Source organism: Pogona vitticeps, chromosome 5 (genome assembly GCF_051106095.1).
Source record: "Pogona vitticeps strain Pit_001003342236 chromosome 5, PviZW2.1, whole genome shotgun sequence".
NCBI classification, from domain to species: domain Eukaryota; kingdom Metazoa; phylum Chordata; class Lepidosauria; order Squamata; family Agamidae; genus Pogona; species Pogona vitticeps.
Genome location: NC_135787.1, coordinates 168732547 through 168745924, shown reverse-complemented (window position 1 = coordinate 168745924; position 13378 = coordinate 168732547). Strand labels below are relative to the sequence as shown.

At 39.4% G+C, this 13378-nt stretch overlaps 1 long non-coding RNA gene across 1 annotated transcript in view; it reads left to right on the top strand.

Annotated features, from left to right (window-relative positions):
• Positions 1–13378, top strand: part of LOC144583107 (uncharacterized) — a 38957-nt gene extending 25579 nt beyond the window's left edge. Inside the window, exon 2 of the long non-coding RNA XR_013536703.1 lies at positions 1–13378. This exon is cut by the window's left edge and continues 23456 nt beyond it. This is a non-coding gene — a long non-coding RNA (uncharacterized LOC144583107).

The window sequence follows — 13378 nt, the reverse complement described above, 5'->3', positions numbered from 1 at the left end:
GGGGTAACATCTCAGGCCTATCCTTGAATCAAGATCTCCCTCAATGGTTTCATGAACATTTTGAAATGCTGCAGTAGGGTAACCAGACAGATGTATTACATTCCATCAAATAAACTTACAGCAACTCTAATAGAGGTTTCAGGTAGACACGGGAGCTTCAGATTCATGTACAGGGGGAGATGAAAATGAAGGCTTCCAGCACAGGTGGCCAGTGGTCCTTCCCTGCCTCCCAGAACCAGTCCGGTCCACTTACTGGGCTCCGTGGTGTACATGTGGCCAGCAGCAGCAACATTTCACCAATCATTGCTGGTGCTTCACTGCTTCTCCCCTCAGTTAATTGGTCAGCAGCTGAGCAGGGGCACTTGTCTTCAGAGGCGAAGCAGCACCAACCGGTCCATGAGCACAATTGGCTCAGTGTTGCTGCCACCTGGTGGATGTGCACCGAGGAGGCTGGTAAGTGGACTGGGCTGGTTCTGGAGGGCAGGAAAGGATCGCCCAGATACCTGTGCTGGAAGGCTGAATATGAAGCTCCCACATCTAGTTTCAGAATAAGTGAGTTGTTTAAGAAGTGGTTTACCATTGCCACACTATCCTGACTCAGTTTGGATAGCTGAACAGAGATTTGAACCCTGGCCTCCTGAGTCCTCATCTGAATTCGGTCCAAAACACCACGCTGGATAGACCCAGGCTGCTATATATTGGCTGAAATCCTGTTGTGCAGTGCCATGTGTGTGATGGTGATGACATCAGAAATGGCAGCTCATTGCAGCAGATTAAAGGTAACTTACTGCTAATTACAGATGATTTCAAGATGCATGTGACTAGAGATGGGCGTATTCGTATATGAATACAAATACCCCCCACAAGTAGAGATAATGAGGGTCTGGTCCCCTGGAGTGATCACTCACTGCTCTGCCACTGTTATGGGCTCCACACTCCCTTCCTATGACTCCAGAGCTTGTGGTGCATTAGCCATTCCTGGCAGGAGGTGGGATGATGAGCCTCTCTGCCAGGTCAAAGAGTGGCTAATCCACCATGAACTCCAGAGTGATAGGAAAGGAGCATGGAGCCCGCGGCGGCAGTGAAACAGTGAATGGATGGTCTGGCCTCAAGGACCTGGACCCTTGTTATCTCCACCTGAACTCTGAATGCATACCCCCATCTCTACATGTGACTCATACATAATGCAACAAAGTCATGTGTACTTCAAAATCAGCAAAGGAAGCTTTTAATTAGCATCTATTTGTCACAAGCAACTCTGTCTTTTCAGGATCAAGACCTGCATGACAGGTCCCAAAAAGTCTTCACCCATTTTCAAACTCCTCCTCCTATGGAACTGTGACAAAATAAAGCAAAAGCCAAGTGTGCTGCTTATATAGCATCCCATAGTGCTTAAAACACCCTCTGAGTGGTTTACAATGTAATTATGAAGCCTGTACATTGCCACTCCCCCCCCCCCCATGAGCTGGACACCAAATTTACTGACCTCAGAAGGATGGAAGGCTAAGTCAACCCCAAGCCTGCTGAGACTGAAATCAGGTCACAGGCTGAGTCTTGACTGCAGTACTGCAGTTTAACCACTGCACCACAGGGCTTCAAACTGAAAAGGGAAAAAAGAAAACTGCTCTCAGGGAACAGTATAGGGCAGGAGGGCAAAGTGTGGCCCTTCAGATGTTGTTCAGCTTCAATTGCCATCTACTTTTTCCAGCATAGCAGATTGTATGGGATTTTGGGGGGGGGGGGTTTGGTCCACTAACATCTGGAAGCCCCACACTTTTTCAATTTGTGAGACAAGGGACTTCACAAGCACTCAAGGATAACAGTGTTCCATAGGAAAAGGAGGGCAATGATATAAAAATTGACTCTCTCATTAATGCATCAGCTGTGTGGCACATTTTCATATTAAGCAGAATATAGGGTTGAGCTGGCTAGATGCAGAAACTAAAAATGAACAATGAAATGAGAAGATGTGATAGCTCCTTTTCAGTTCCATTCACATCAGCTGTAGGTACCAAATTAGCCATCTGTGTCCCAAGGCAAAAAGAATGTATAAAAAGAGATGGCAATTAGACATCGTGTAATTGTGCTGCGTTGAGCTGAAAATCCAATTGTTCTGGAACCCAGAATGAGAGACAGACAATCTGATTAGGTTAACTGGATTTTTAAATTACTGACAAAAGTTGGGAGAGGTGGGTGTGGATGGTGAAGTAGGGAGACTTTTCAGATCTATTTTGAATGAAATCAATCATTTTTTTCCTGCATGGCTCTTATATTAGATACCTTTATGAGATGTAGCATCATCTAATATTGTAGTTTTATATTGTAAGTCCCTTTGAGTTATTATGAGTTTTTTACCATTTCCTCCACAAAATTGTTTTGTTTCAACCAGCAAGCCCATGTATTGTGAAGAATTATTTATGCTACAAGGTCTCCATTGTTGATATCATTCTCGATAAGTCTTGGTGCAAGTAAAGTGCAGTGGGATTTTGACCAACAGGTTTCCATTTTTTGGATGCACACCTTAATGTGGTGAAGGTGTTTGAGTGTGTCATTGAAGCTGAGAGCCATGCCTTGAGGACACCAGACTTGGTTACAAGCCTGGACTCCTAAAAGGCTCACCCAAGGCAGAATTGTCACATCTGAGACATAAGATGAAGGTGCATCCACCTTCTTCAAGGATAACGGCCACATTAGCAGAAGAGAATGGATAGTTCTAGTAGCGATGGGGGCAACAGCTACTGGGCATCAGTGGTAGCAGCTGATGGTGACACTGGCAGAGAAGACAATGGCGATGACACACAAACTAACTTTTGTTAGTACTGCGCAGAAGGTGGCAATGGTAAACCACTGCACGAAGAACTAGAAACCAGCATGGATTTGTCAAGAACAAAAGATTATCAAGCATAAGGATGTGTCACCGGAGACCAAGGCCCATATAATCCACATGATTGTATTCCCAAACACTATGTACAATTGTGACTCCTGGACATTAAAAAAGCTGACAGGAAAAAAATGATTCATCTGAAATATGGCGCTGAAGGAGAGCCTTGCAGATACCCTGCACTGCAAGGGAGACAAACCAGTGGGTCCTAGAGAAAATCAATCTTAAACTATCTCTGGAAGCAGAAACAATGAAACTAAATCTCTTCTACTTTGGGCACATCATGAGAAGGCAAGATTCTCTGGAAAGACAATAATGCTGGGAAAGTTTGGAAGCAACAGAAAAAGAGGAAGACCAAATATAAGGTGGATTGACTCCGTAAAGGAAGCTATATGCTTGAATTTACAAGAAATGAGCAGTACTGTTGAGGATGGACATTCTGGAGATTATTTATTCATAGGATCACCATGTAACAACAAGAAGAAGGTTTCCTTGTAAAGGTAGGAATAGAACAGCACCATGGAGAGCTCCTAGTGATGGAAAGACTGGGGCCAGTAATACAAATGTCTTATGCATTGGGGCTTGATCCTGAGGCTTTCTGGAGAAGCTAGGAATTTGAGGGGTAGATACCTCTGGGCTAGAAACCTCCTGACACCCTTCTATAAAGAAACCCTGTTTCTAATTTAGAAATAATGATTAAGAGCCATCACTGCAGGGGAGGGAGACAACCAACCTATACTGCAAATATAAGCACCAAACACAGAACCTCTGATGCTGTAGGAGAAATTGACAAAGTTGGCATATACTTCTTAAACCCCACAATAAGATACGAGCAGGAAAGGTGTAAGCTGATTTAATGACTATCACAACTGGAATGTTGCTCTTGAAAGTTACAAAAAGTTACAAAATAATAACTGCCAAGAAAATTAATAGGGAGTACCATTAGGTACATTTATGCATAGAAATTTAAGAGACTGGACAGTCGAGCCCTGTGGAGATTGTTTGAAGAATAAGTGGAGAAGAAAAGGAGAAAGAAAAATCTGTGGCAGAGGATATAAGAACACCACTGAGATCTACTGCAGACCATGATCCCTAAGAAAGCATGTGGATGATGGTTTACTGAAACAAATTAATGATGTTGAAGGAAGAGAAACATAGCTAAGAATGTAATCTCCAGGGAATGTTTGAGTTTCCTTGATGGTAAAAGAAAAAATTAGGGGATCGCTACTAAATAATGGAAAATCTGACCATTTTGTTTCCTTTCAGTTTTAAATGCTTAAATCTATAGTTCTTGCCATCTTGAATCTTATGTATGTAAATTTTGGTAAACTATCATTATAAAGAATTTAACTGTCCCTTTCTGCACTGCCAAAATCCAACAGGTAAAGCAATTTCCTAGGAGAGGAAGAGCATGCTGCATCTGCCTAACAGTTAGAATGCCGAAGATGAGGTAAAAAGAAGGTGTCAAGCCTAATTTATCTTAAAAAGCCATGTTTGAAAATACATGGATTCTTAGATATAACAGGGATAAACTGATTTTTTTTTTCATCAGTTGGAAACTGGAATCCAAATAAGTCAGAAATAAATAAATATGATTTTATTAGAAACTGTAATTATACCCTACTTTGCACTCAGCCTGTGATATTTATGGTTTCAGTTCTTTCTGCCTAGCCTGCTTTCAATATTTAAACAAGGAGCAGACAGAAGTAGTAGCACTAATAATAAAATTACTAATGGTAAATAATAGCAGATCAGAACGAATAGCAATAAACATATGCATTAGCTTAACGTTATAATCAGCAAGACCTTTTTACAGGCATATTGCAACAACGCATTCCTCCCCTCAAAGGTACACTACAGGCCAGACAGAAAACTATCATTAAATTCCACTTACTTCATTCAGGGCTAGCTGTAGGTTTTGCATGACCTGTTTGTTACATGAGATTTTTAAAACCTGTTCTATTCATTTTCATTACATTTCTTGGGATCTCTCCATCTTTCTTGTCTTGTCCAAACTCTTCAACATGACATAGGCCTGCACCTCCTTTCTTATGTGCAGATTCTTGTGCACTCTGGTTGTATTTGTTTGTTTGTTTGTTTGTTTGTTTATTTATTTCTATCCAGCCCATCTAGTGACCAGGCACCATTATGGCATATTTGCTTGTTTTAGGTTTTTTTTTTAATTGCTGTTTTAAATTTTATTGCTTTTTGGACTATAAACCACCCAGAGTAAATGGGTAGTATAAAAGCCAAATAAAAAAATAATAAATAAATAAATATGGGTGGCTAACAGTAAAAAAAAACCAAGTATATGTGTTTTCACCAATATACGCAATTTTGCTCAGCTTTATCTTACTGTATCAATTTTTAAACATTTTCTCATTGATTAAGACATGTTTGTATTCATTTTTTTCCTAATGTATATGTTCTAAGTCTGAAACATTTAACTGCAGGGATGTTGGTAAGTCTTTCAGGCTCGAGTCCTGGGTCCAAGTCTCAAGTCTTCAGGGCCGGGTCTCAAGTCCAAGTCCTCAGGCCAGAGTCTCGAGTTGTTTGCTCTGCCCCCTGGGGCAAACAACTTGGGCCTTGGGATCTGATGCAAGGACTCGGATGGGACAGGGCATACGCAGAGGGCCTGGAAGGGAAGTTGAGCCTGTGCATGCCCATGCACTGGTCTATCAGCTGGGCAGGGGGTGCATTTGCAGAGACACCAACTGGCTTTTGGAAGGGAAGCTAGGCCTGCTGCATTCAAGGAGGGCAGGGCGGGCAGGGGCAGGCAGACCCATACCTAATAGGGACTCAGAATGTGACTTGGAAAAATGGTTCGAAGTCACAAGTCAAGTCTCGAGTCTTTTTTTTTAAAGACCCAAGTCGAGTTGCAGTGTGAGTTGAGTCCAACTGTACAGCGAGTTTCAGCTTGTGAATCCCTGTCCCTGCTTAACGGCATATCATTTTGGGAACACAAGACTCCAAAGCTTGCAGTTTCCTTTTGAGGATGGGAAACTGAAAGCTATACACATCTTTTTCTTAACTCTCACCAGCTTGGTTAGAAATCCTGTCTCTTCCATTTAGTGAGCTCTAGTGACTCTGCCAGAAATCCAGTATGATAAGAGTGGGGTTTATCACTGTTTGGTAGGCGGGTTTAAGTTTAGAGTTAGTGGAAACGTTTAATGTACACTTATTGAATCTCCTGAACCCACTGAGAAATTCTACCTTAATGCCCTTCTATTGTTTATTAAGTAGCTGCTGTAGTAAAAGAGAAGAGTGATAGTTTCCAAGCAGGATATGCAAATAAAGTCCCTTTTTAAATAACGTTGCTAAGAATCATGGAAGGGATGAATTGCTTATTTCTGACACAAATCTATTTCACCTGCCTTTAGTCACAAGTCTGTTCTATCTAGTTTCTGTCTTGGGTTTTCAATTTAAACACAGAGCACAAAATGTTCATTCATTTCTACACAGACCTTTCCCTAATAGAGGTGTTTGTGTAAGAACATTTTGTACCGAGAACTATACAAACATTCAAAGGCCCAATTTTAAGTCAGCTAGAGCAGACTGACTGAATCAGTGGGCATACATAAATATTGATTTACCACTGATTCAATAGGTCTGTTCTAATTAGCCCTAACATTACACTTAAGTCACAATGTGCAATCTGATATTGCATAAATGTAGAAAGTGAGCATCAAGTAAGTTCATTTAAAAATGGGACCACACAAAATTCTCCCCATCCCTAGTGCATACTTCTTTTCCCACTGCCCCATTTTTGCAACAGATTTATTGTCTCAAGGTCTTCTTTGCTCTCTCATTTGTCAATTAAAAACTTTAAACATGTCACACACACCTCTGATGTTCTTTGCAAGTCTCTGTTGTCCTCAGGACTAGATTGGCAGAACTACTTGCATTTTTCCACAATGCATCCCCCACCCCTCCCCACTACTAATAGCATGCAAGTACTTGCTACTCAATCTAGAGACATTCAAATGCAATGACTGCTGGGAATTCCAACTGCCAAGGAAGCCATCTAGAGAATCAAGCTCCTGAAAATTAGTTTGGAAAAGTAGAGGTATGTGTACAAGAGGAAGGATGACATAAAAGTCCACCATACTTGTCTGATGTTTCCTGTTGTGTTGACCAGCCATGGCATCTTGTCTCCTCTTCTCCTGCCAAACAGATTTCCTCCTCCTCATCAGTCAAGGGCTCAGCTTCTTGATTATCGTGGGTTTGCGGTTCTAGAGGGAGCACATCAATCGAACCAGGCCATGTAGACCAACATAGCAAATAATTCATTTGCTTTCAAATTGATCCCTATTTCAACTCTCACATTTGTCAGTTCAAGAAACTTGACCATCTTGCAAAACTTCTCAGCTTGAAGGCTCAAGTCCCCAGTGTGGCTGAACCACACAATATGATAACATTGCATCTTAGCAAAGGGATTGACATGCAGGCCTACAGTCAAAATTATTTTTGGTATCTGTGTTTGGCAGTGTGAGACAAATCTGATCCTGTGCTGTAGGGTAGACTATAAACGTATAAACAAATGAATGAACAAATAGCAGTTTTTGATCAGAAAGCTATATGATTTGGAACATGAGAAACTTCCTTCTTGGACACCAATAATGTCTAGAATTTAGATGAATAAGCCTTATCCTATTTGCAATTTGGAATATCTTTTAATATGACCTCTGGAATCATCTTTCCTTTGTGAGTCACCTTAATTCCACTGCCAGTTTGCATGCGCTGTACATTTTCACTCTTCAGATAAGCTTTTAAACTGATCTGAAGTTTTAGATGCTCTGGCACACATCAGGTGTTTGATATACAGCTATGTTTTTCCTGTAGAGTCAAGCTTAGAAAAAATATATATTTTAATCACAACATCCTGAATCTTCAAGCCAGCATTATCACTACTAGCCAGGCTGGTTGGGGATCCCGGGGGCAGTACTACAGAAAGCAACTTTTCCAAACTGATATATGTGTGAAGTGCTTCACCTGGGAATTTTTAACATCCCATGCTTGTTACATTATATTCCTTGAGATTTCTAGGAGAGTATTGCCTGGGAATGATCTTCCAATGGAATGGGAAACAGGAAACTGAAATTCAGAAATTCTTATTCAGATTGGTACTTTTGTTAGGCCAAGGAAAAGAAGCATGGAAGGATGTTGGAAGGTACAAAAAGTGTAAAAGATTTCAAGACTACTATCCCTTCATAAAGAAAGGGATTTTACTTTGCTTAAAAGTAAACAAGGAGAGTGGAAGGGAAAAGAGGAGGCTGGATTCTCAATCCTTGTTGCTTCAGGATGTGATGGCAAAAGAATATGTCGCTCTTTCACTTCCTCTTCGTTTAATTTTAACATCTTCCCTGATGTAGAGATAACAGTTTTGAAAGCTTGCATGTTTTTTCATTTCTTTTTAAATGCCCTTTTGGCTGGCCTAATAAAGACATCATCTCAGGATGGATTTTGGAATTTATATGTGTGCTAACACAGCTTTTTCCACTTTTGTTTGTAAGGAAACTGGAGAACTCCCAATATATCTGGTCGTGGCTTTACTTATAATAGAGAAGGGCAGGATCCAGACTTCAATTTATAGCTATTCTCATAACATCCCTGCTCCTTTTTTTTTTTTTTTAAATTGTCTTGTTTTATCCTGGAAAGGTTTTTGTTGTTGTTTTTGTTTAAGACAAAAAGTTTATTCATTTTTGCAACTGTGGTGGAAACAAAACAACAGACAAAATATCTGTGAAGATTCTCAGTCATCCAGGTAAGATTATCTGGAAGTTGAGTCATGGCAACTGGACTTCTTTCTTATTAGGCTGAAACGTTTCACTACTCATCCAACTAGCTTCTTCAGTCTCAAGAGAGTTGGTAGGAGACTCCTGATATATCCTCCAAGTTGAGTAGTGAAATGTTTAAACCTAACAAGAAAGGAGTCCAGTTGCCATGACTCAACTTCCAGATACCTGCTCAACACACTGCAGACTTGTAAACTTCATTTGCCCATGGTGTGAAAGAGACAATTGCGTGTTGTAGTGCTGATCATGTGAAATGATCTTACTGTTTAGCTCAGGTAGGCTCCAGTGTGGGGTATTTTTAGGTTCTTTGCATCTTAAATATCTGATATGAAAAGGCATAAATTCTTCAGAAATGTATTGAAATCAAATGCTCATTTGCGCAATTCAAAATGAGTAGAGATATTCTCAGCAAAAGCAGAACTGTGCCTGGTTGCCATATACGAGGGCGTGCTGATAAGTATTGAGCCTTTCCCAGAAAAAAATTGAGCTAGGAAGATATAAATTGCAAAGTGTATTGGCCAATTTGTCTGTATTCAAAAGTGCAAAAATTAACTACCTATAATTTTAACTTATCTTTCATGTTCAGATCCAAAGTGAACATGGCAGCACCTCCAGAAAAGTTCAATGTGGAAGAGCATAGGACCATAATCAAGTTCTTTTTTTGCCAAGGAAAAGGTGCAAAGCAGATCCATGATGAAATGTCACAAACTATAGGTGACAGTGGGCCTTCATATGCAACAGTTAAATGTTGGGTTGTCAATTTTAAAACTGGCCATTTCGGTGTTGAAAGTGAGAAACCCAGTGGAAGACCTGTTTCTATCTCTGTGCCTGCAAATGTGAAAGCCATCCATGACATGATCATGGAGGACCCTCGAATATCAGTATCGCAGTATAAAAGTACTGCTATGTATCTGAGAATATAACGTGAGAGAGTTGGTGCCATTAGCCACAACGACTTGGAAATGAGAAAGCTAGCAGCAAAGTGGATCCCCAAACTTTTGACAACCAAACAAAAGAGGAAATGTGTGGAATCATCAGTGACTGTTTTGGAACTTTTTGCAAGAAATGAGTCAGATTTCCTGGGCAAACTGGTAACTGGTGATGAGACATGGATCTACTGTTTTGATCCTGAGACAAAGGAACAGTCTAAGGAATGGAGGCACTTCTTCGGCCCCCAGGCCGAAGAAATTATGAGTGCAAAGGTTGGTGCAGAAGCCATTGGCAACAGTTTTTTGGGATAAGAAAGGAGTTCTGCTGGTGGACTACCTCCGACAGGGTTCAACCACCAATGCAAAATATCACTGTACTTTATTGATGAAATTGAGGCAAAACATCAAGGAAAAATGTTGAGGAAAGCTCTCCAAAGGTGTCATCCTCTTGCATGACAACACCTTGTCATACACTGCAGGTGAAACAATGACAAAAACTAACCTCCTTAGGCTTTCAAGTGATGCCCCATCCATCCTATTCTCCTGACCTGGCTCTTCTGACTAGTACCTGTTCCCCAAACTCAAAAAACACCTAAAAAGAAAACAATTTGGGAGTGTTCTGGAGGCAACTAATGCTGCAAATGAGAGGTTGCACCAGCAGTTGTAGGGACTTAAGAAGCTGCAGGACAGATGCCACAAGTGCATTGACTTTCTGGGGGAATATGTAGAATAGTGTGGCAGTTACAGCTTCCTAGATCATTCTTTTTCTGGGAAAGGCTCAGTACTGATCAGCACCCCCTTGTGTGTGTTGAATGCACAAGGGTTTGAACCAGATTTTAAAGAATTATGCATTGAAAGCCTGAGATTGCTTTGGTTTCTTCCATGATACAAGCTCATGAGAATTACAAGTCTGTATCTTCAGAAAGAAAAATGTATGAATATTGATAATGAAGCTCAAATTGTTTTAAATTGTTTAAAACTAATTAGTTAAAACAAAATTGTTTTAAATCTAATTGCTGTGAGCCGCCCGGAGTAGACATTGTCTAGATGGGTGGCTTATAATTTTAATAAATAAATAAATGGAATTGTCTCCTCTCTGTTATTTTAATTTCCAAATGTATGCTTTTAGGAGTGAATAATAAATAAAGAGGGAAGTCCTTGCTTGTCTCCTCCATATGCACAAAGATGAGGGAGAGCAACATTCTTCTTACTGGTGATGATGGCAAGGTTTTTTTTTCTGGTAATACCCACAAAGCATTGTGAGATATTTTGCAAAAAAAGGGGGGGGCACTCTAGCTGCAAAATTGTGAATTTCTTGCCCTTTCTTGAGCAAAACTAAACAGTTGCACTGATTGCCCCAAACTAGGGTGATTTGCTTTGTTTAAGAGATTGAAACGCTTGATTGTATGTATCTTGATCATTGTTCCATCCTTCTGTACTCTCTCTCTCTCTCTCTCTCTGCTTCTCAAAAGTTAAGGATGCTAGAAGTATTTTCCATAAATAATAGAGACAGGGGGAGAGCTCTTTTCTTTGCTCTTGGCTGAAGGCAAGGACTCTCATGGAGCTTTCACATTTCTTGTTCAGGGGTCTTGTCCTGTTGACTCACCCTGAATCAATGTGAACATGGAGTTTAATGAGTGTTCTTTCCATCCCTTATTCAGAAACATCACTAGAGGCTCAAAACATTTCATGATAGCTCCTTACCAGTTAGGGGGAGAGGTGTGGAGACAAAAACAACTGCTGACAAAATTTAAGATCATGCTCAGGGAACATCTTGATTTTACACGAGGAACGCTGCTGCTTTGTAACAGTTAATGGACAGAGGTGTGACAGGAAGGTTTTCTGTTCAAGCATCATTCTGCCATGGTCTTGCATCCTGAATGACTCTCCTTTTTCTCTCTCTCTCCTCCGCACATCTGCAGCAGAGGGGATAATATATATATACCTTAAAAATGTTCAGTGTTATTGCTAACCAAGGACTTAAGGCTAAATTCTGCTTGGATGCTAATAATAGTCATTAAAAAAATCAGTCAGTGTTTTTTTCCAAATGTGTTTAAGTAACTTTCTTAACCTCTGTCAAAATTGTGAACTTGAATGAGGATAACTTCTACTGTAAAGATGGAAATCATTGAGGAATTGTGTAGTCTAGTACAAATGAAAGGTCCTCTTAACTCATATTAAAAATCCATAATCTTAAACTTACTAGACATTTAACTCTAGAAATTAGGCATGGTGTTTAAATGAGGTGGAATAAAAAAGGTTACAGAAATGACTGAAGTCTCCCCAGACAATTGAAGAGTAATCTCTACAGATTAAGTGAGTGACAGTGACCAAACCTGGGAGAACAGAAAGCTCGGAGCAAATTGCTAATTAGATCCTATTTATAATATTCATTTTTCCCAAGCATAATGGAAAGAAAATGAAATAAAATAAATATTTAAATTAGTGTTATATTATCCTTCCACTCTAGCAGAATGGGAGCAAGTAGAAACAGAGCAGAAAGAGATTTTATAGACAGATTATGATTACAATTGAAAGCATGGCAGTATTGGAAAGATACAATTCAGGCTGATGTTCATATTTGAGAAATCAGACTTCAAATGAATCCTGGTCTCAGATTCTGAAGAACAATAAGACAACACGGGCAAACTTGCAAGATGAGAAAAGCACCTGCTGTGTACTCAGACATTTTCAGCAGCTAAGGAATTCCTTTTTAAAATCATGAGCTACTTCTAGCATCTGTTTCTGCTCATAGTAACATTAATTTCTACTCTGTCAATGCATGAAATGTTTTGAGCCTCTAGGAATATTACAAACAGAACAGTAGCATTCATGGACACTAACTACTTTTTTTATAGTAACTGAATTAAGATTGGAAAACTGAATTATTATTTTTAAAAAAGAAAGCAACTGTGTGACTGTGCATGCATGTGTCCTACAGATGTTCTGCAAAACTATGTAATTCTGTACATGCTTACTCAGAAGTAATTCCTACTATATTGTCTATTATGCTACTTCATAGTAACATTTACTCAAGTTAAATGACCAACCTGCCAACAGTCAAGACATTCTGCAAAACTGTTGCAAACCTAAAAAGAGAAAATCCAAGTGATTTGAGAGACCTTGAACTAAAAAGGAAATTATTTCATGTTGTGGACATCACACATTCCTACTTGGAACTGCTAGTTCAAATCCTACATTGAAGCAAGAGTGGATCTGAGACTCCTTACTTTTCAGTGAAATCTCTGTGAATTTCGTTGTATGGGTATACTGTGTATATACTTACAATGACAATAAATTATTTTATTATTATTATTTATTATTATTATTATTTATTATTAAATCACAGCATGTGTTTTGTGCCCTGCAGGCACCAAGATGGCCTTCAAAACCAACACATAAAAAGGCATATTGCATTATTATCTCCTTTAAAAAACTTAGCAATTGTGAATTTATCCTTTCTGTTGCCAACAGATTTGCATTTGTGTTGCTAAAACAATTGGCTTTGGAGAGAAAAATCATTTGAAAACTGGTTCAATTGAAATAGACATATACCTCTCTGTAATATTCTCAGCATTGTTATTTTTCACCTTCTTATTAAGTTTAGTGATCTAATGCATTGTTTACCAATAGACAATTAGGAATTCTCAAAGTCATGCTGTTTACCAACATGGGATTAGAGTTACTGTATCCTAATATAAGAAAAGCATTGGCCATGAAGTTTTGTTCTATAGTTTTTTTTTTATTATTTCTGGGTTTTTTCTAATTAGACA